At 38.8% G+C, this 24,112-nt stretch overlaps 1 long non-coding RNA gene across 2 annotated transcripts in view; it reads right to left on the minus strand.

Annotated features, from left to right (window-relative positions):
• Positions 1-601: 601 nt before the first annotated feature.
• The window catches only part of LOC110132482 (uncharacterized), a 52,225-nt gene continuing 28,714 nt past the window's right edge, over positions 602-24,112 (minus strand). For both annotated transcript variants that reach the window (XR_002312493.2, XR_002312491.2), the window contains exons 3-4: positions 2,668-2,709; positions 602-720 (exon numbers count right to left, since the gene is read on the minus strand). This is a non-coding gene — a long non-coding RNA (uncharacterized lncRNA). The remainder of the gene's footprint in view (positions 721-2,667; positions 2,710-24,112) is intronic.

Raw genomic sequence — 24,112 nt, forward strand, 5'->3', positions numbered from 1 at the left:
GCTGTATATATTTTTTCTCCAACAACAATCATGAAAAAACATGTGTATAGTTCTTTATTTTCCTTACCCTGAAGAATGTATTGTGAGAGCTCTTAAGAACCGTAAAACACAATGCCTACACGATAAGAAGGAAAACTAATCTCTGGCCATTACATCTTCAGTTGTATGGAATGGCATTTCTGTGCTTCAAAATTAATTTGTGTTTGTTGAGCATGTGATGAGATCAAAACGAGTCATTCAGTTTTCATTAAAGCTTAGGACTATTACAAAGAAAGAGGGTTACCACTCCTTGCATTGAAAACACTACTTTATAGATAAGGAGACTGAAATACAGACAGGTTAAGTAACTTTTTCAATTCTTCTTAGTACTATAAAAGAAAAGCAGAAAATGGGATGTTATCAAAAAGATCATTCATTCTTTCTGCCATACCACATTCTAAATCAATTCAATTTACAGATTCTTATTATTTCCTTCCATAATCTTTAAGATAAGCAGGAATTGATCCAGAAGATGAGAGGGATAAGAACCAATAAATCAGAAGTGAGAGTATATGCAAGTCAACTATAGTATGAAACACGTGGCATACTGATACACACCTGTCTCCTCGGCAGGCAGGGGAGCAGCAGAAGGGGATGCTGGACTGAGGAATGCAGGACTGTGTTCTGCAGTTACCACTTGACCCCGAAAGAAGCTGTCTATGTAAGAAGATAGCTGCAGACCTTAAGTAAGAAGGTGACACAATCATATATGGTCCGTATGCTGTGTGTATACTTTTTAATTTTTCCTAAGAACATCATGGCAAGTGTGTGAAGGTGGATTTTAGAGTGATGTGATAAAGACAAGAGTTGTTATAGCATCCTTGAGGAATGTATAGAGTCAAATCAGTATCTTTGTGTGATATTTAAGGAGGAGTATTAGAGTGGCATGTATAGAATGTCACAGAAGGAAGAAAGGTTTAGAAAGAATCCATAATTTCTCACTTGAACAATTGGGTCACATTATCATTATCTGGGATGACCTGTAATATATGCGTTAAAAACTTTTTTTTTCAGTTAAGATTATTTATTCAATTTTGAGCATGTCAAATCTGTGAAATATTTAGAGGATAGTACCAACCACATGGAAAGTATTAAAAATATTTGTTTAGTGAATCATAGCCATAAAGTCTGGGATGAAAATATAAATTTTAAAAACCATATATTGGAATAAAAAAGTTAGTAATGAGATTCTCTTAGAGAGATTGTATAAAATAAGAAGGAAAGAGAATAAATATTCCTTAAGAAATTACAACTTTTAAGGAACAAAAGTTTCACGATTAAGACTGGGGGTCACAGAAGTTAAGGAGAGAGACTTCTGGAAGTAGTCCTGGTCACATAGATAGAGAATGGCAGAGCCAGAGACAGAACTCATGTCTCTTTACATGAGTAAAGAGACACTTTTTACACTTGGACTGCGTATTTTCCTTCACTCCACATGACTGTCTACTTCCACCAGAATTTTAATGTGCTTCTCAGAAATATAATTTGTTCACTCATTCATTCATTCTTTTATCCAACATATACCTATACCTATATACTTATCTCATATACCTAATACTTCTCAAGGCTGAAGTCATAAGGATGATAAAAATTCCAGGAGCTTTTATTAGCAAATATGCCTGACAAACCACTGGATTTGTAAAATGAATATAAAGCTTAATGCCACTAGTACTTATTTCTCTTTGTCATCAAGTAATGTTAGTTTGGAAACCTGAATCAGTCCATACCCAGGTTTCCCCACCTCTCATGAGAGGTTTACACACAAAAAAAGATCTTAGGTCAAAAATATTCCTTTCACTCTATAAAAAAGCTAAAGTAGGAATATCTGATACTCTTTTGCTTAGCTGGATGCATCTTACATTTTGTGTCTGTGTATTATTGATTTAGTTCATTGGTTCATTCATCTGTTTTCTCATTCAGCATACATATACTAAATATTTAGTTCATTGGGTCATTCATCTGTTTTCTCATTCAGCATACATATACTAAATACCTTCTGTGTGGCATTGATTGAGCTAGTCTCTAGAATCACTCTGAGGACCTAAAGAAGGACAAGAAACTCTTGGGATAAAGTAATGTTTGATGCTTACCTTTCAGCAAGAGGAAGAAGAAATCAGACTAAAGAAAGAGGCCTACTGGGCAGGTTACAAATCCATACAAAAAGAAGAGGCCTGAGATTGAGACTGTGGGAAACTAAAGCATTTCTGTATGTAATTGAGGGAAGATGAAGTGTAAGCTAAAAAATAAAAGGATAAGCTAAAAAATAAAAACAACACAAAGCGTGATTATGCCTAAGTGCTAAATTAAGGAGGTGGCAATTTATTACGAACCCACAGAGCACTCTTAGGGGAGTCTGAGCCCGGAGGGACAGTTCGATTGGCATCTTAGTTTCTGCTGTGTGGCATCGGAAGCAAGGTTGTTCCAGAGGCAACAGAGACCGGAGGCAGAGAGAGCAGTTGGATGACACAATTTCGTTACCTCGTCATTTATCCGGAGGGGTAAATTACTTTGAATCAGTGTCATTAACATCTTTGTGAGTTTCAGCAATGACATTCCAATCAATTAGGACTAAGGACATGACTGTTATTTTGGGTTCCTGGGAGATGTCTCTTAATATCTTGAACTTACATCTTACAGCAGACACAAGAAGCACAGCAGTTCAGAAGTCCTCTGGGCAGAGAAGAAAACACACAAATGATAGGATAAAAGGAAAGAGGCATTAGCTGATGGCTCCAGGGGCAGAACTAGGATATATCACTCTGTTGACATCAGTATAGTTTAGAGAACAATGCCATTACATGCTGATAGCGACAGTGACAGAATTAATTAACTCTCCTCCAAATCTAAAGAACATGCGGTATCATGTAGATATTAGGTAGAAAATAGATTTTGAAGGATGCCTCTTCAAACAGCTTACTGGGTCATCTCTCTGTGTTGGAGATCCAGAGTTAACTGACTCCTATATTTCACTCTTACCAACTGGTTCCTTCTGGGGACTGAAATGTCACAGTTTTGCATTTGTTTCCCCCAGTTTATTCCTAATGGTAAGTTGCTACAGTGTTAAACATCACGCTAATACTTGCTTTGTTAAATACAGCCTGGTGGCACTAGCAGCTCTCTTGACTTCATCAGACCTGCCTTCTTTTTCTAAGCTTTCGACAACCCTGACTTTGCACGAGTCTAACTTCTCAGTGTTACATTCACACTGTCACACTTTTCCAGCATCTACATGTCATTGTCGCTTCGCATGAGTCTGTAACTTGCTCCTGATTACTTCCTTCGGTTCTCACTATAAACAACATAGTTACCCAGGCCGGTTGTAATGGGCTTGCTCTTTTACCACCAGACTGTTTTAAATCAAACCTACCAAGGATTATGTGCAACTCTGTGATTTCACAGTTAGAAAGTTTCTGTGTGCAGTCTTACCAGATCCTTTGAATAATCCCATAAAGAAGGTCTTATTATAACTTTTACGTAAATAAGGAGTGAGTGACTCTAAGAACTAAAGCAACTCATTTTAAGACGAATTGGGGAGAGGACAGGGTTGAAATCCTTAAACTTCTGAGACCCAGAGTCATTCTTCTTCCCTGAGACTCATTTTTCTCCCTTCTTTGAGACTCTCAAAATTTTATAAATTCAGTAATACTAAGTCATCACTTCTTTTCTTATAATGTTAGGTTAAATATGAGTTTATGTCATATGGTAACCCTCTTTCCTTTGTCTAAGGAAATACAAGTGGAGTTAAATTTTCAAAGCTATTTTTGAGGACTTAGGAGGCAAGAGAAGGCTGAGCACCAAAGGACCAATGCTTTCTAACTGTGGTGCTGATGAAGACTCGTGAGAGTCCCTTGGACTGTAAGGAGATCAAACCAGTCAATCCTAAAGGAAATCAATCCTGAGATATTCATTGAAAGGACTGATGCTGAGGTTCCAATACTTTACCCACCTGATGTGTAGAGCTGACTCACTGGAAAAGACCCTGATGCTGGGAAAGATTGAGGCCAGGAGGTTAAGGGGTCAACAGAGGATAAGACAGATGGCATCACCAATTCAGTGAACATGAATCTAAGCAAAATCTGAGAGATAATGAAGGACAGGGAAGCCTGGCGTGCTAGAGTCAAAGGAATTTCAAAGAATCAGACACTACTGGGTAACTGAAAAACTGCAACAAAGAGGCAAGAGAGAATCAGAAACTACGATATTATACAAGAACTGTTTTCACATATTAGGACTTTTTTTGAGGCAACTGAAGGAACTGATGATTAACTATAGGTAAACCTTCATGCCTTATATTTTTTCTTAATTCAAAACAACCAAAGAACCAAATAAACACAATCTTAATAGAGATACAATATTTTTTTCTTGCAAAATCCTGTTGGTGGTTGATATTCAATTTATATAGTTGAAAATTCTGAAATTGGGACTTCCCTGGTGGCTCAGATGATAAAGAATTTGCCTGTAATGAGGGAGACTTGGGTTCAATCCCTGGGGTCAGGAATTCCCCTGCAGAAGGAATAGGCAACCCACTCCAGTATCCTTTCCTGGAGAGTACCATGCAGAGTGGTGGGCTATAGTCCATGTGTTGTAAAGAGGAGGACATGACCTAGCAACTATTTGAGTTGAAGGAAGGTTTAAAGGACAGTTTGGCACTCTGGCTGCCACATTCCTTTTGCGTAAGACAGCAGGAAATACTTTAAAAATGCAAATTCTGCGAACAGACTACCTCCATTTGAATTCTGGCTCTCACTTATTACTGCATAAATGTGCATTGCCAATCAGGAAAGACACAGAATCCCCCATGCCTCGGTTTCCTCATCTGTAAAATGGGATGATCAAGCAGTGTCTCATTTCAGACTCCTTGTAAGAGTTTTAAGCAGCCAGCAGGGTGACCGCTAAGTATTAAACTCTCCATTTGTGTTTAGCACTTACACAGCACTTTGTAGGTTCTGAGTAAAGTACATATATATCCAGGTGAGACTTCACACTTGAAGGTGATATTCTAAGGAACTGAGACTTCTGGATGCTAGAACGGTGTGAGGTATTCCACATGTGAGATGGACACAAATTTGTGGGGATCATAAAGCAGACTGTAGTGGACAGAAAGGTGGCCCCTAAAATTATGCCCACCTTTCCGAAACTATGAATGTTACTTCCTTTTTTAAGTGTTTGTAGATTTAATGAGGTCGTGGATCTTGATATGAGATTATCCTGCATTATCTGGGTGGGCACTAAATCAAATGACATTCATCCTTCTATGAGAAAGGCAGAGATAGATGTGAAAGGAGAGAGGAGAAGCCCATGTGATGTGGAGGCAGAGAGTGCAGCTGTCTAGCCATGAGCAAAGGGGTGCCTGGAGCCCCTCGAAACAGGAAGGAGCAAAGTCGCGTTCTTCTTTGAAACTCCCCAGGAAGAACATCCCTGCCGATGCTGCTTTCAGACCTGCAGCTTTCAGAACTACTAAAGAATAAATGTCGATTATTTAAAGCTACCTTGTTTATGGAGGCTTCCCTAGTGGCTCAGATGGTAAAGCTTCTGCCTGCAATGCGGGAAACCTTGGTTTGATCCCTGAGTCAGGAAGATCCCCTGGAGAAGGAAATAGCAACCCACTCCAGCATTCTTGCCTGGAAAATTCCATGGATGGAGGAGCTTGGTGGGCTACAGTCCATGGGGTCGCAAAGAGTCAGACAAGACTGAGCGACTTCACTCACTTGTTGAAGGCAATTTGTTTTGGCAGCCACAGGATAATAGTACAGGTAATTAGAAATATGTGCCTGGAATCCAGTTGAGAAATCGGAGCTGGAGATACGGCTTCACGGGCCACCACTGAAGAGACACTATATAATATGGGCTTCCCTGATGGCTCAGATAGTAAAGTATCTGACAGACCTTGGTTCGATCCCTGGGTGGAGAATATCCCCTGGAGAAGGGAATGGCTAGCCACTCCAGTATTTTTGCCTGGAGAATTCCATGAATAGAGGAGCCTGGCAGTCTGTAGTCCATGGCATTGCAAAGGATCCATGGGATTGCAAAGAGTTGCACACGACTGGGCGATTAACACTTTCACAAAGATACACTACTGGATAGACTTCCACAAGGGAAAAATGTGGAGCAAGAACGGATAAGATCAAAAGACTGAACTCTGAGGTAATACAATGCTTTAAGAAATGAGGAAACTGAGAAAGATTCAGAAAAAGACACTGAAAATGAGTATGAAAAAGTAGAAGAATCTAAAGGGAAGAACTCCAAAGAGGAAAGGTTTAGCAATGGTTCAAATACTACCAAGTGTCAAGTAATATGATGTCTAAGAATTTAATATTGGATTTGGCAAGTAGCAATATAAGATAACATGAATAATGATGGTTTCAAATACAAAGACCCAGTTGGCTTAGGCTCAAGAGAGACTATGGGTTAAGGTTATGAAACTGCAAAGATAGAATATACTTGGATGTTTTCTTATGAAATAGAAGCAGAAAAATCATGCAAAAAGTTTACCCCACATTTCATACTACAATTGCACAATTTCTCTGCACTTATTTAAGAGGAAGTCTTTTATATATGTCTAGATTTGCATGGAAATAGAGGAAAATAACAGAATGAGAAAGACTAGAGATCTTGTCAAGAAAATTAGAGATACCAAGGGAATATTTCATGCAAAGATGGGCACAATAAAGGGCAGAAATGGTATGGACCTAACAGAAGCAGAAGATATTAAGAAGAGGTGGCAAGAATACACAGAAAAACTACATAAAGAAGATCATCATGACCCATATAACCACGATGGTGTGATCACTCACCTAGAGCCACACATCCTGGAATGTGAAGTCAAATGGGCCTTAGGAAGCATCACTATGAACAAAGCTAATGGAGGTGATGGAATCCCAGTTGAGTTATTTCAAATCCTAAATGATGATGTTGTTAAAGTGGTACACTCAATGTGCCAGCAAATTTAGAAAACTCAGCATGGCCACAAGACTGAAAGTGTCAGTTTTCATTCCAATCCCAGAGAAAGCAATGTCAAAGAATGCTCAAACTACTGTACAATTCTGCTCATCTCACATGCTATCAAAGTAATGCTCAAAATTCTCCAAGCAAGGCTTCAACAGTACATTAACTGTAAAATTCCAGATGTTCAAGCTGGATTTAGAAAAGGCAGAGGAACCAGAGATCAAATGGCCAACATCTGTTGGACCATCAAAAAAGCAAGAGAGTTCCAGAAAAATACCTACTTCTGCTTTATTGACTACACAAATCCTTTGACTGTATGGATCACAACAAACTGTGGAAAATCCTTAAAGACATGGGAATACAAGACCACCTGTTCTGCCTCCTGAGAAATCTGTACGCAGGTCAAGAATCAACAGTTAGAACTGGACATGGAAAAACAGACTGGGTTCAAATCAGGAAAGCAGTATGTCAAGGCTGTATATTGTCACCCTGTTTATTTAACTTATACGCAGAGTACATCATGTGAAATGCTGGGCTGGATAAAGCAAAAGCTGGAATCAAGATTGCTTGGAGAAATATCAATTACCTCAGATATGCAGATGACAACACCCTTATGACAGAAAGCAAATAAGAAATAAAGAGCCTCTTAAAGAAAGTGAAAGAGGAGAGTGAAAAGTTGACTTAAAGCTCAACATTCAGAAAACTAAGATCATGGCATCTGGTCCCATCATGTCATGGCAAAGAGATGGGAAACAATGGAAATAATTAGAGACTTCATTTTGTGGGGCTACAAAATCACTGCAGATGGTGGCTGCAGCCATGAAATTAAAAGGTGCTTGCTCCTTGGAAGAAAAGCTATGAACAACCTAGACAGCATATTAAAAAGCAGAGACATTACTTTGCCAACAAAGGTCCACCGTCAAAGCAACGGCTTTTCTAGTAGTCATGTATGGATGTGAGAGTTGGACTATAAAGAAAGCTGAACAGTGAAGAATTGATGTTTTTGAACTGTGGTGTTGGAGAAGACTCTTGAGAGTCCCTTGGACTGCAAGGAGATCCAACCAGTCCATCCTCAAGGAAATCAGTCCTGAATATTCATTGGAAGAACTGATGTTGAAGCTGAAATTTCAATACTTTGGCCACCTGATGCGAAGAACTGACTCATTGGAAAAGACCCTGATGTTAGTAAAGATTGAAGACAGCAGGGGAAGGGGACAACAGAGGATGAGATGGCTTGATGGCATCACCGACTCGATGGACATGAATTTGAGCAAGCTCCAGGTGTGGGTGATGGACAAGGAAGCCTGGCGTGCTGCATGGGGTCAAAAAGAGTTGGACACAACTGAGCGACTGAACTAAATGAAGGGGAAAAAACCTCACACTCTCATATACTATTAGGAAAGAGAAAATAAAGCAAATAGATGAGATAGAAGAGAACACAATTAACTGTCTTGTAATATGCAACCTAAAGGAGATGGAACACTGTGCAAGTGTGAAGTTTCATGTATGGACATGGACTAAGTCCTTCAACTGCATTTTCTTCCATGAGTTACGAGGGGTATTTATTTATATACATCTGGAGTCTTTGAAAGAAGAAATCAACTTCCAAGTTGAGTAAACACTAACAAAGTTTTCTTCAAGGTGCTAACGTCATAGATGCTTAAAATGTTAATTTCACTGTTTGGCTTTCTAACAATTATCATACTATTAGACATGATGTAATTCTTAAATTAAAAACTACAACAACAAAAAACAGCTTTTTTTCCTGAACAGAACCCAGCCATACCACTAGGTAAAAGATGTAAATCAAGCTACTTAGCATTTTTCTTAATTTGTCACGTATAAACAATGATAGCTGTCTTGTCCATTTGCAGAGGGTTATCATTGATACTGTTTCCACTGTTTCCCCATCTATTTCCCATGACGTGATGGGACCAGATGCCATGATCTTAGTTTTCTGAATGTTGAGCTTTAAGCCAACTTTTTGACTCTCCTCTTTCACTTTCATCAAGAGGCTTTTTTGTTCCTCTTCACTTTCTGCCATAAGGGTGGTGCCATCTGCATGTCTGAGGTTATTGACATTTCTCCCAGCAATCTTGATTGCAGCTTGTGCTTCTTCCAGCCCAGGTTTCTCAGGATGTGCTCTGCATATAAGTTAAATAAGCAGGGTGACAATATACAGCCTTGATGTACACCTTTTCCTATTTGGAACCAGTCTGTTGTTCCATGTCCAGTTCTAACTGTTGCTTCCTGACCTGCATACAGGTTTCTCAAGAGGCAGGTGGGGAACAGTGGAAACAGTGTCAGACTTTATTTTTGGGGGTTTCAAAATCACAGCGGATGGTGACTGCAGCCATGAAATTAAAAGACGCTTACTCCTTGGAAGGAAAGCTATGACCAACCTAGATAGCATATTAAAAAGCAGAGACATTACTTTGCCAACAAAGGTCCATCTAGTCAAGGCTATCGTTTTTCCAGTGGTCATGCCTGGATGTGAGAGTTGGACTGTGAAGAAAGCTGAGCACCAAAGAATTGATGCTTTTGAACTGTGGTGCTAGAGAAGACTCTTGAGAGTCCCTTGGACTGCAAGGAGATCCAACCAGTCCATCCTAAAGGAGATCAGTCCTGGGTGTTCATTGGAAGGACTGATGCTGAAGCTGAAACTCCAATACTTTGGCCACCTCATGTGAAGAGCTGACTCATTGGAAAAGACCCTGATGCTGGGAGGGATTGGAGGCAGGAGGAGAAGGGGGCAACAGAGGATGAGATGGCTGAATGGCATCACTGACTCGATGGACATGAGTTTGAGTAAATTCTGGGAGTTGGTGATGGATGGGGAGGCCTGGCATGCTGTGATTCATGGGGTCGCAAAGAGTCAGACACGACTGAGTAACTGAACTGAACTGAACTGAACTGATCATTGATACTGAAACACAGTGTCTGATTTTTGAGCAGGGAAAATAGTTTTGTATGAGTTGATCTGGAGACAAATGACCGATTCAAATTTTACTTCTATATCTTACTACCCATGAGACTGGATTCAGGCATATAAATTCTTCAGACTTCAGTTTCCTCATTTGAATGTGAACATAATTATATCAATCTCAAATGGTTGCTGTGAACCATGTGAATAAGGTAATGAATTCAAATTGTGTGACATATATTATATCATAAACATGAACTATCATCATTCACAATTAGTCACTTTATTGACTACTGTCCTCATTCCTGACTTCAAGTAGTTCAGAGTCTAGTGGGAGAAAATTTTGGTATAAACTAAGCAAAGATGGAAAGAGCTCTGGAAGTGAATGGGGGTAACAGCTGCACCACAATGTGAAAGCGTTCAATGTCCCTGAACTGTACACTCAAAAGGCTTAGGGTGCTGAATTTGATTATATGTATATTTCATCACAAAGAAATTAAAAGCATAAAATAATTCTCTAAAAGAAAAACAAAAAAATGAAGCAAATATGCGGCAGCACAGAATAAGAACTTTAACGCTAGAAGCTAATGTTCAAACAGGCACTAAGCTGAACCAGCTGTACCGCTTTGTCAGTGCTCGATTAAACACACTCGTGGCCTCGTATTTGGAACTGTGTTAAGTTTGTGCGAGAGCACAGAATGATTTATGGAGTAATGCTCTGCTGGTCCTACAGGACTTCATTTGCATGAGAAAAGGACAATTTGATCCTTCATTGTGTAATTTTCAGAAAACTGCTTTCCTTGAGACTTATTCTTGGTTTGCTTTCACTTAAGGAGAAATTTGTCATTTTAGAAACACATTTTGTAACATGACAATCCACAGGAGGGAAAAGTGGGAGAAAACAGTTTCTGGCCTTGAATCACTTTGTTTTTGGTAAGAAGATTAAGTTGCTGGTACCATTTAAATAGGTGTGTCTGAATAAGGGTCTCCCACACAAACTCTATTCATTCAATAAATTCGCATAGTCTGACTAGAGTTTCTAAGATCTGAAAGCTTATACCAGAGAGAGTAGTGTATGCAGGTGGTTCAGTATATTCAGCCTTGCTGGGAAGGGCACCAAATGGGCACCTTTGACCCGGACGATTTCCTGTGGGCCGTGACAGTGCCAGAATCCACACCTTATTACCATATCCCAATCAACCTTAATCCATCCTCATCTCATTTGATCCATTCTTCATGCTATGTAGGACTGTATTGCTGATTTATTTATAATCTTTAGGTGGTCACTCACTGGCCTCAATATACTTAATATACCAGGTCCTCCATCACATATCCCCTCATCTCTGAATAAGCACTCCACCTTTTCATTTTTATTTACATCCTGGTTAAAAGGAAGTGCTTGTAGCTCACCACAGACATGGTGCTGGATCAACGCCTTTGCTTTAGCTGCTTCCTTCAAGTTATTTTCCTCCTCCCTATCTGATTTTCTCCTGTTTAGGAAGGTGCCAACTGTTGTATATGGCCTTTTCCTGTTCCCAGGTTTAAAGTTTCTCCAGGTACCTCTCCATTCTCGAGGTGCTCTGTTCTCACAGCTAAGTCAATCATTCTCAACATTTAGTGAGTCACAAATATCTCTGCCTATCAGTTGAGATTTACAGAGGTTCATTCCAAAAAAAAAAAAAGCAAAGAGATAAACATGTTACATCCAGCTTCAGAGTGTTCTGGGATTCTCCTGATACTTCTCTCTGAATGTATTTGGGGAAATTCCTCACTCTGGATTATGAGTTCTTTGGGTCAGGTATAGTAATATATATTCTTATATAGCTCAAAATCCTTCAAGCTAGGCTTCATCAGTACATGAATGGAGAACTTCCAGACATACAAGCTGGATTTAGAAAAGGCAGAAGAAACACAGATCAAATTGCCAGCAAATGCTGGATCATAGAAACAGCAAGATAATTCCAGAAAAACACCTACTTTTGCTTCATTGACTTTGCTAAAGCCTTTGACTGTGTGGATCACAACAAAGTGTGGAAAATTCTTAGAGATGGGAACACCAGACCACCTGACCTGCATCCTGAGAAACTTGTATGTGGGTCAAGAAGCAACAGTTAGAACCAGATATGGAAAAACTGACTGGTTCAAAATTGGGAAAGGATTATGTCAAGGCTGTCTACTGTCACCCTGCTTATTTAGCTGATACGTAGAGTACATCATGTGAAATGCCAGGCTGGATGTATCACAAGCTGGAACTAAGACTGTGGGGAGAAATATCAATAACCTCAGATATGCAGATGATACTACCCTATGGCTTTTCCAGTAGTCATGTATGGATGTGAGAGTTGGACCATAAAGAAGGCTGAACACCGAAGAATTGATGCTTTTGAACTATGGTGCTGGAGAAGACTTGAGAGTCCCTTGGACTGCAAGATCAAACCAGTCCAACCTAAAGGAAATCAACCCTGAATATTCATTGCAAGGGCTGATGCTAAAGTTGAAGCTCTGATAATTTGGCCACCTGATGTGAAGAGCTGACTCATTGGAAAAGACCCTGATGCTGGGAAAGTTTAAGGGTGGAGGAGAAGCAGGTGACAGAGGATGAGATGGTTGGATGGCATCACAGACTCAGTGGACATGAGTTTGAGCAAACTCTAGGAGACAATAATGAGATGTCTGGTGTGCTGCAGTTCATGGGGTTGCAAAGAATTGGACTTGACTTAGCTACTGAACAATAACAGCAGTATAATAAATAACTAATGAGAAAACTACTGCATAGCACAGGGATTCTACTCACTGCTCCATGATGACCTAACTGGGAAGGAAATCCAAAAAAGAGGGAATATATGTATATAAATACCTGATTCATTCTCCATATAGTAGAAACTAACACAACATTGTAAAAGTAACTATACTCCAATAAAAACTTTAAAATAAATAAAACTAATAAATAAATAAAAGAACAGCAAACAGACTCATAAAGGATAATTAATTGACTCCAAGTCAAACAGCCAGTAAGATACAGAATGGGCACTGAATCAGGAGATTTCAACTCCTCCTGAGGCTGAAATTCTACTACTAAACCTTCCCAGCAGTAGTATTAATTTGATAGTGTGTCTCCTTCATTCATGGAACAGCTCAAGAGTTCATGGTACTTTCCACAAAACTTCATGATTCTTAGTGGTTCTATCACTTAAACCTTGTGAAAACTTGGTTTAGTAGTGAGAACCTGCTATTGAAAGCTTACTCCATCTACACCGCCAATCACTTCCAGCTTTGCTTGTATTAGGCAGTAACCAGGAGCTGCTGCTATCTTTCAGGAAAAACCTATGTCAAGATATATCTCTGAGTCCCCAACAGCATAGGTCACACATAGCAAGGGCTCAATTCACATGGAGTGAAGGATTTAAATAACTTTGAAATTACCTGGTGGTCCTTGGTACTTTCACTGCTGAGGCCCAGGTTCAGTCTCTGGTTGGGGGACCTAAGATTCTGCAAGACTCATGATGAGTCAGCAAAAAAAACAAACAAACGAAAACCAGAGAGAGAGAGAGAAAGAAGAAAGAAAAGTATTGGAGCTAGGTTTCAACTTACCTCTACAACTTAGTACTGGTACACTTTTAAACTTGTTAATTGCTGTAAGCTTCCATTTTTCCAACCGATGTAATGCTACTGAACCAGGCTCATTTTGCCGCACACAGAGCAAGCCAAAATGCTGAGACACCGAGGTTTGCAGCAGAGAGGGTTTCTCCCCAAGGCAGCCAATCAAGGAGACAGAAGGACTAGTCTCAGATTCACTTCGCAGAAGCCAAGGCACTTGGGGTATTTATAGGATAAGGAATATTGCAGCAAGGAAGTCCAAGGTGTGGACAGTATGCACCTTTAATAAACGGAGGCCCTTAACTTGATTTGAGGTCCACTGATATCAAAAGGTCAAGGAGCTGAGTCTTGCGCAGGCCCAGTCTTAACCAGCTAAGTTTGAACTAGACACAGCTGACTCCAAATTCCTGCAAAACTCAGGCAAACATCTTATTATTTAGAAACAGTGGCAGATTTTATTTTCCTGGGCTCCAAAATCTCTGTGGGTAAAAGACGCTTGCTCCTTGGAAGAAAACCTATGACAAACCTAGACAGTGTGTTAAAAAGCCAACTATAAGGTCATTATAGTCAAAGCTATGATTTTTTCCATTAGTCATGTGCAGATGTGAGAGTTGGACCATAAAGAAGACTGAGCACCAAAGAACTGATGCTTTTGAATTGTGGTGCTAGAGAAGATTGTTGAGAGTCCCTTGTACTGCAAGGAGGTAAAACCAGTCAAACCTAAAGGAAGTCATCCCTGAATACTCACTGGAAGGACTGATTCTGAAGCTTAAGCTTCAATACTTTAGCTACCTGATGCGAAGAACTGACTCATTGGAAAAGACTCTGATGCTGACAATGATTGAAGGCAAGAGGAGAAGCAGGTGACAGAGGATGAGATGGTTGGATGGCATCATCAACTCAATGGACATTAGTTTGAGCAAATTCAGGGAGATAGTGAAGGACAGAGAAGCCTGGTGTGCTGCAGTTCATGGGGTCACAGTCGGACACAAGTCAGTGACTAAACAACAGTGAATTGTGGTATAGCAGTTCTTACCTATAACAACACACCTACAGTATGTGCCGAAATGAGCCAAGTTAGTAAGCTAAGCAACAATGACTAGGTACCTAACATATACGCAGTCACTGGGTGCCAAGGAATCACAGCCAGCATGCGTGTGTGCATGGTAAGTCACTTCAGTCATGTCCAACTCTTTGAGACCCTATAGGCTGTAGCCCGCCAGACTCATGTCCATGGGATTCTCCAGGCAAGAATACTAGGGTGAGTTGCCGTGCCTCCTCCAGGGGATCCTCCCGACCCAGGGATCAAACCCACATCTCTGCGGTTCCTGTGCTGCAGGCAGATACTTTACCGCGGAGCCACTGGGGAACCCCCAGAGTCAGAATACTTAGATACATAACTCTGTCCTCTGTTCTGCTAAGTTATGTTTCATGACACAGTTGAGTATGAAGCTATGTGTGGGGCAGCTTTGAGATATGGAGAGGGAAAGGGCAGTCCAGTCCCTAATTAGGCCCTCTTCTCTTCCTCTTACATTATAGGTTCACCCTAAACTATGTCACAAATGGGATGATTCAATTCTTTATGTCAATGGCACTTGCATTTCCATCCTTGCCCCTCATTGCTTCTCTTAGCTCCTGACCACCTAAAATTTTCTCTTAGAGGCTTTCTTGAAAGGCACCTCAAACTAGCATGGACATAATAAAAGGCATGATCATTTCCACCACATCTGGTTTTCAAAAAGCTCTGCTAGTCACATGGTTGGCTATACAACCTATATAACATAGAAATCAGAGTTCATTTTTGTTATCTCCTTCTGCTGCATCTTCAATGTTTAACCTTTAACTGTATGTGTTCATATATATAGATTCGAATGTACATAAAACCTAACCACTTTCTACCATATAAAGTCAGTTTATTTAGAGTCCAGTTTTCTTATATTGACTTCCCTGGTGACTCAGATGGTAAAGCATCTGCCTACAATGTGGGAGACCTGGGTTCCATCCCTGGGTCCGGAAGATCCTCTGGAGAAGGAAACGGAAACCCATTCCAGTACTCTTGCCTGGAAAATCCCATGGACGGAGGTGCAAGGTAGGCTACAGCCCATGGGATCACAAAAAGTTGGACATGACTGAGCAGCTTCACTCACTTTTCTTATATTATGAGGGCTTAACTTATTACCTGAAACTGGAACCCAGGGACATGCTGTAAATAAACACACACATTTACTGTTGGTGACTTTCCTGCCTTCTGTATTTACCCTGATTGGAATCCAGATTTGGCGGTTAGGTTGGGATAGTCATTTGGGCCTGGGAGCTGGAGGCTGTGATAGAGGATAAAAAAATCAGTAATATAGACCCTTATTACTGGTTTATGGTCTGTTCTAATTCTTCATTTCTGTCTTGGCTTCTGTTCTTTAGATATTATTTACAGCCTGTTTCTTTGGCTGCTGCTACCTCAGTTTCCTCATCAACATTTTGCCTGCGGGCATGCATGCCAAGTTGCTTCAGTTATGTCCAACTCCTTGTGACCCTATGGACTGCAGTCCAGCAGGCTCCTCTGTCCATGGGACTCTCCAGGAAAGAATACTGGAGTGGGTTGCAGACCTTCCTTTGGGGATCTTCCCAACCAAAGGATCAAACATGAGTCTTTGGAATATCCTGCATTGGCAGGCAGATTTTTTTACCATTAGTGCCAACTGGGAAGCCCACATTTTGCCTAGTTCTTTACTATTTCTCTATCTACTTTTGTTTTCCTATGCTAATTTGGCTTCTAGGATATAGCTACTTAACAGATACTGATTTGTTAAGTCCTCATGAGAATAAGACTGGACAAAAAATGAATAAACAGTGATACAGCAAAAGTTGCACTGGACAAATTTAAACAGTCAAGAAAGACTATTCAAGACTATTGTAATAGGAGAGAGAGAGAGAGACTAGAACTAAGTCTGAACTCAAATTTGCTGAGACAAAGGGTAGGAGGGTTTTCAAAGGCTGGTGTGAGCTAACTAAAAAGTACTGGAAAAATTCAGGGGGAGGTTAATCACTAGGATGTGCTGAACACATTGAATTATTTCCTTATTTTACAGATATTTTAATCTGCAATTAGACCATCTGTGCTTGCTAATTGGCACCCACCAAAGTTTGACTGCTACCCTCTAGCAGAAACTACAGGATGGGGTAATATCCTCTTTGATGATTGCATTTCAAAATGATGGCTCACAGGTCTTCAAGAAAGGCATGCCTGGTTTGTAAAACTGGCAGTTCAGTTCAGTCGCTCAGTTGTGTCCAGCTCTTTGCAACCCCATGGACTGCAGCATACCAGGCTTCCCTGTCCATCACCAATTTCTGGAGCCTGCTCAAACTCATGTCCATTGAGTCAGTGATGCCATGCAACCACCTCATCCTTTGTCATCCTCATCTCTTCCTGTCCTCAATCTTTCCCAGCATCAGGGTCTTTTCCAATGAGTCCATTCTTCACAGCAAGTGGCCAAAGGATTGGAGCTTCAGCTTCAGCATTAGTCCCTTCCAATGGATATTCAGGACTGATTTCCTTTAGGACAGACTGGTTGGATCTCCTTGCAGTCCAAGGGACTCTCAAGAGTCTTCTCCAACACCACAGTTCAAAAGCATCAATTCTTTGGTGCTCAGCTTTCTTTATAGTCCAACTCTCGTATCCATACATGACTAGTAAAAAACCATAGCTTTGACTAGACAGACCTTTGTTGGAACCGAACTGTCTCTGCTTTGTAATATTCAGTCTAGGTTGGTCATAGCTTTTCTGCCAAGGAGCAAGAAGCTTTTAAAAAGATTCACCTGCATCTCAAAGGGGCAGAGAAAGAATTTACAGTTTTAAGTATTTGAGAAAAAGAGAAGACAGCGCCTCCAGTCAGGAAGAGGCCTATCTAACGTTCTGTCATACTCAGGGAAATGTTAAGACAAGTGTAAACAGAGAACTGCATAAGGCAGGATTTCCCATTCTTGTGCTAGGTTCTTTGCTGATTTGTTTCTGTTTTTCTTCCCAGTTACTCTATTTCCTATCTCCTTTAGTTATTAGTGCATCTTACACTGATGAAAAGACACACACAGTTTTAATGATGAAATATATTTTGGAAATATATTAAAATTATTTTTGGAAAACTTCTCAGAGTCTCTTTTATTCTGATGTAAATTATGAATCTTACAAAGATTATATTGTGTAGTGTTTACAGTGAATTATTTTTAACAGAAATATCTTCAGGTTTAATTTTATACAGAGTCAAATATTTGAATTATTAATTATTAAATATTGAATTGAACATAGTGTCTTCTAAAATAAGTTTTGGTAAGTTACATCATTTCTCTGTCAGGATAGGAGGCTAGAAGTACTGAAGAAAGCAGACCAAAATTTCAAATTTCCTTACTGAAAGCTTTATTTGCTAAAAATAATTATTTGACTAAGTCATAGCTGCCTTTATTTATCGTAAGTCCTGTAATAATTATTCTATTTAGAATACAAAACACCAAAACTAAAAGTATATAAATAACAAAAGAAATATGTCTTATTATTTTTTTTATTCTTCTTCTTTTCAGAAAAATTTGATTTTACCCTATCTACATTTATCAATATAAGATTATTACAGTATACTAACACATATATATGGAATTTAGAAAGATGGTAATGATAACCCTATATGCAAAACAGAAAAAGAGACTCAGATGTATAGAACAGACTTGTGGACTCTGGGAGAAGGCGAGGGTGGGATGTTTCAAGAGAACAGCATTGAAACATGTATATTATCTAGGATGAAACAGATCACCAGCTCAGGTTGGGTGCATGAGACAAGTGCTCAGGCCTGGTGCACTGGGAAGACCCAGAGGGATCGGGTGGAGAGGGAGTTGGGAGGGGGGACCGGGATGGGGAATACATGTAAATCCATGGCTAATTCATTTCAATGTATGACAAAAACTACTGTAATGATGTAAAGTAATTAGCCTCCAACTAATAAAAATAAATGGAAAAAAAAATTATGATTTATCCTATGACTCTTCAGACATGGATCTCAGCTAGATCAACTGAATCAAAATCAACTTCTACTTTAATAGCTAACATTAGACAAATAATCAGAAAATACAGTCTGTGCTATTTTACCTTCACTATATGGTCTAGATAATTCCCATCTATGTTCCACCCATCTCTCTGAGGTAAGGCTATATTGGAATTACTTGATTCTAAAGAGTAGAGTTCTAATTACCCTTCAGATAATCATCCTGTAGAAAGACTGAACTTAAAATTTAAAATGGTGTCCACAGAAAATTTGCAAAATGACTTCTCAGTCTGCAGTTGAAACTGGAGAGACAACAAACAGTCCACTCTGAGAAGCCTTGGTCACTCTGTGCATGAAATTCCCCTCCCCCAACTAGAGACACCTTGAAGCTCAGTTTGGGAAACTTCTCCCTAGAAGCAGAACCATGAGGAGCTAACAGAAGGCCTAGAAGCGCCAGGGTTTGTTTTGAAAGGTCACTTTGGCATTATGAGGGGTCTGAAAATCTCTGAAACCACAACCCAGAAAATTAGACTATGACCTGCATGGTATATGACCACATCAATTGATGTAGAGAAAGCATTTGACAAAATCCAACACCCATTAATGGCACATTTAACAAAATCCAACACTTACATGGTATAAACTCTCAACAAGTCAGAAATAGGGGAGAATTACCTCAACTTGATTAAATTGCAACTACAAAAAGTCTACAACTAACAACAACTTTAATGATGAAAGACTGAATATTTTTCCCGTAAGATCAAGAATCAGGCAAGGATGTCCACTCTTACTAATTTTATCCACTATAGCACTGAAGATCTAACCAGAGGAACAAAAAAGAAATAAAAGGTATAAATGTGGGAAAGGAAGAAATAAAATGGTCCCATTTTCATGTGACATAATTGGTTACATGGAAAATCTTAAGGAATTCATAAAAAGTTTTGTAATTAGTAAGCACATTCAGCAAACCACAGGATACAAGATCAGTAAACAAAATTTAATCACAATTCTAAATGCCAACACACATGAAGAAGCTAAAATTCAGCATAGTATGATTTACAATTGATTCAGAAAAGATACATATTTGTTGAGTATTATAAAATTCTGATGAAAGAAATTAATGAAAACCCCAATGAACAAAGAAAAATACTGTTTCTGGTTTGGAATATTCAACATAAACACATTTTTTTCTGCCAAATTTATCTTCTGGTTGAATGCAATTCATAACAAAATCCCAGTAGAATTTTTTTTTGGGGGGGGACAGAAATAGACAAAATTGTTATAAAATTTCTATTAAAAGGTACAGGCCTAGAGTACTCAAAAATTAGACAAAGAAGAACAAAATGGGAGGTATCACTCTATTCAATACTGAGATTTACTATGTAGCTATTATAATCAAGACAGTATGGAACTGGTGAGGACATGAACACATAGATCATGGAACAGAACAAAGGCCATGGAAATAGAATCATATAAATATGTTGAACTGATTTTTGACAGAGGAGCAAAATTGATTAAATGGAAGAAGACCATTTTCAACAAATGATGCTTGAACAATTTGACATCCACAGCAGGGGATAAATGGACTTCATCCTAAACCTCATGCTCAAAATGGATCACAGATTTAAATGTAAAACCTAAAATTCAACTTTTCTTTTAGAAAAAACACAAGAAAGAAACCTTCAGGATTGATGGATAAACAATGGGTTCTTTGTCTTGACACCAAAAGTACAATATACAAAAGAAGAAAAATGGAAAATATAAAAATAATTTTTAAAAATTTGTGCAATAGGAGGGAGATTCAGAAGGGATGGGACACATGAATGCCTATGGCAAATTCATGCTGATGTATGGCATGAATTGTAAATATATTGTAAAGGAATTATTCTCTAATTAAAATAAATAAATCTTTTATAAATTTGCAAAAAAGTACACACACAATAGATGAAAAAAAAAGTTATAGAATGGTGTATAAGAGGGTAAAATAAGACATACTTAATGGTGGCAGATCATTGAAAAACCAAGACAGTTCCAGAAAACATCTACTTCTGCTTTATTGACTATGCCAAAGCCTTTGACTGTGTGGATCACAATAAACTGTGGAAAATTCTGAAAGAGATGGGACTACCAGACCACCTGACCTGCCTCTTAAGAAGTTTGTATGCAGGTCAAGAAGCAACAGTTAGAACTGGACATGGAACAACAGACTGGTTCCAAATAGGAAAAGGAATATTTCAAAGCTGTATATTGTCACCCTGCTTATTTAACTTGTATGCAGAGTACATCACGAGAAATGCCGGGTTGGATGAAGCACAAGCTGGAATCAAGATTGCCGGGAGAAATGTCAATAACCTCAGACATGCAGATGACACCACCCTTATGGCAGAAAGTGAAGAAGAACTAAAGAGCCTCTTGATCAAAGTGAAAGAAGAGAGTGAAAAATTGGCTTAAGGCTCAACATTCAGAAAACTAGGATCATGGCATCTGGTCCCCTCACTTCATGGCAAATAGATGGAGAAACAGTGGAAACAGTGGCAGACTTTATTTTTGGGATCTCCAAAATCACTGCAGATGGTGACTGCAGCCATGAAATTAAAGATGCTTACTCCTTAGAAGGAAAGCTATGACCAACCTAGATAGCATATTAAAAAGCAAAGACATTGCCAACAAATGTCCGTCTAGTCAAGGCTATTGTTTTTCCAGTAGTCATGTATGGATGTGAGAGTTGGACTATAAAGAAAGCTGAGTGCTGAAGAATTGATGTTTTTGACCTGTGGTGTTGGAGAAGACTCTTGAGAGTCCCTTGGACTGCAAGGAGATCCAACCAATCCATCCTAAAGGAGATCAGTCCTGGGTGTTCATTGGAAGGACTGATGTTGAAGCTGAAACTGGAATACTCTGGCCACCTGATTTGAAGAACCGACTCATTTGAAAAGACCCTGAGGTTGGGAAAGATTGAGGACGGGAGGAGAAGGGGATGACAGAGGATGAGATGGTTGGATGGCATCATCAACTCAATGGACATGAGTTTGAGTAAACTCCAGGAGTTGGTGATGGACAGGGAGGCCTGGTGTGCTGCGGTCCATGGGGTGGCAAAGAGTCAGACACGAGGAGCGACTGAACTTGACTGAACTGAACTGAATAGCGGTGGAACTGTTAACTCAGAGCGTGGATACACGAACCACATCTATGGTAAAATTGCAGTGCATTCAGTATCTGCATAATGTACAAATGAGCATAAGTAATACTGTGGAAATTAAATAATATCAGTGTGCTGTATCAAGTATTTGAATTGATACAATATTTGTCATTATCAGTATCCCAGTCTTCACAGAAGAGCCTGAGATTTCCGTAATTAGTAGGTGGCAGAGTCCAGATTTGAATGCAGGCATCCTCGCTAAAAATCCTGTTCTTATCCAGCCTACATACCTCCCTTACTGCCCACGGAGATGGATGTGTGGGGAGCCCATCTGGAAATAAGGCACAGCCTGGATTTCTATTCTCGTCACTAAGTCTCTGAATGACTTGTACAAGTTGTCATTTCTTCTCTAAGTGGCATTTTTCATATGGAGTTAGAAATACAGCTTCTGTGATTAGATAGACCTGAGTTTAAATTCTATCTTTGTGATTCTGGGCAAAGACCTTATCCTTTCTGATATTCCTAATTCTAAGTATATTCTCCTTAGGAAAAATTAGATGTACTAGGTGAGATCACACTTGAAAAGTGCTTTGTTCATCACTTGAAACATAGAAAATATGCAATATAGTATGTTCTTTATTTACCACAAAATAGAATAAAGGAACTACAAGTGAATAATTTATCTTTGAAATTTTAGGATATATGTAAATATATATATATATATATATATATATATATATATATATATACACATACAAACATTTTTATATATATATATATATATACATATATATATATATATATAAAACTTGATATGTAGATTACTTCCAAGGTCCTTATGATTGCAAATATTTTATGACACTTATACGATTGTGATTTGCTGGTAAATGTGTCTGGGGGAATCACTAATTATCTTCTAGTAATGTTATTTTAATTTAAAAAGCATTTAGTGAGGGCCTAATATGAGCCAGACATTTGAAAAGAAGTAAATGAGCCCATCAATCCTAGAGAAAGTTCTGTTCTGGTAAAAGCAGTGTCTGCAGTATGAATTCTCTCCAGAGCAGCAGGCCTGGTGGAAAATCTGCAATGGTGAAATGTTTTATATCTGCTGTCCTACCAGTACCACAGTCTCTAGCCACATGCAGCTACTGATCGTTTGACATGCAGTTACTACAACAGGACAATTGATTTTGAATTTTATGTAGTTAATCTACATTAAGTAGTCACAGGTGGCTGGGATCCTCTGTGGAACAGCATAGGTCTTGGGGAAGGAAATGTACAAGATGTAAGTAATCTTTAAATTTAAGAAGGCAAAGCAAGAAGCAGGTGGAAAAGCAGAATAGTGAAGTCTATTTAGTTTATTTTATTTTTTTGGTTGTTGATGGCATATATGCTAAAATAAGGTATGTACACCTTCATGTTTTCAGATTACATTATAAAACATTTATTTGGGGTTAAATACTTGCAAAGGATACACTAAGCATGACTTTTTAAAATCAAATCATTCTTTTAGTTTAGAAATGAGTCAAATGAAAGTTGAAGACCAAAATAATTCAAAATCCATCAAAATTCATTTAGAGCAACCAAAAATAAGTTCCTTTTAATAGTCTAGAATATTATAATATTAACTTTTCTCCTGGAATGTACATTTCTATTCAAACTGTATTTCAGAATTTCATTGTAATGTATATTTTATGTTTAATATATTTCATCAGTCAATAATACCTGTAATTCTTTGCAACAAGTTTTTAAAAATCTTTGTTGATGATATCTTAAATGCTAACAACTTTTTTAAAATTATTGATTGTATTTATCATTATCATTATGAGAATTAACAGACTATCAATAAGATAAATTTACTTCCACATTCACTGCAGTATTATTCACACTAGCCAAGATATAAACACAACCTAGGTGCCCATCAATGGAAAAATGGATAAAGGAGATGTGTGTGTGTGTGTGTGTGTGTGTGTATTTCACTGTGGATATGTATATACACACACACAATGAAACAGTTTTCATACCTGGGAAATAAGGACATTCTGTCATTTGCAACAACAGGGATGTCATTGAGTGCTGTATGCTAAGTGGGATAAGTTAGAGAAAGTCAAGCAGTAAAGTACTTCACGATTGCATGATGTATCACCTATATATAGATTAAAATGGCCAAACTAAAAAAAACCCCAAAGAACAGAGAGCAGAATGGTGGTGGTATTCCCGCACCAAGGTCTGGGGGACAGGAAAGTGGGAAGATGTTGGTCATAGGGTGCAAATTTTCAGTTTGAAGACAGAGGTTTGAGTTGAATGTACAGCATTAAATCTTTGAAAGTTGCTGAGAAAGTAGATCTTAAATGTTCTCACCACATACACACACAAAAAGGTAATTATCTGAGGTGATGGAGGTGTTAGCTAATGCTACAGTGGAAAGCATCTTGCAGCATATCA

The sequence above is a fragment of the Odocoileus virginianus genome, chromosome 15 (assembly GCF_023699985.2).
Source record: "Odocoileus virginianus isolate 20LAN1187 ecotype Illinois chromosome 15, Ovbor_1.2, whole genome shotgun sequence".
NCBI classification, from domain to species: Eukaryota; Metazoa; Chordata; class Mammalia; order Artiodactyla; family Cervidae; genus Odocoileus; species Odocoileus virginianus.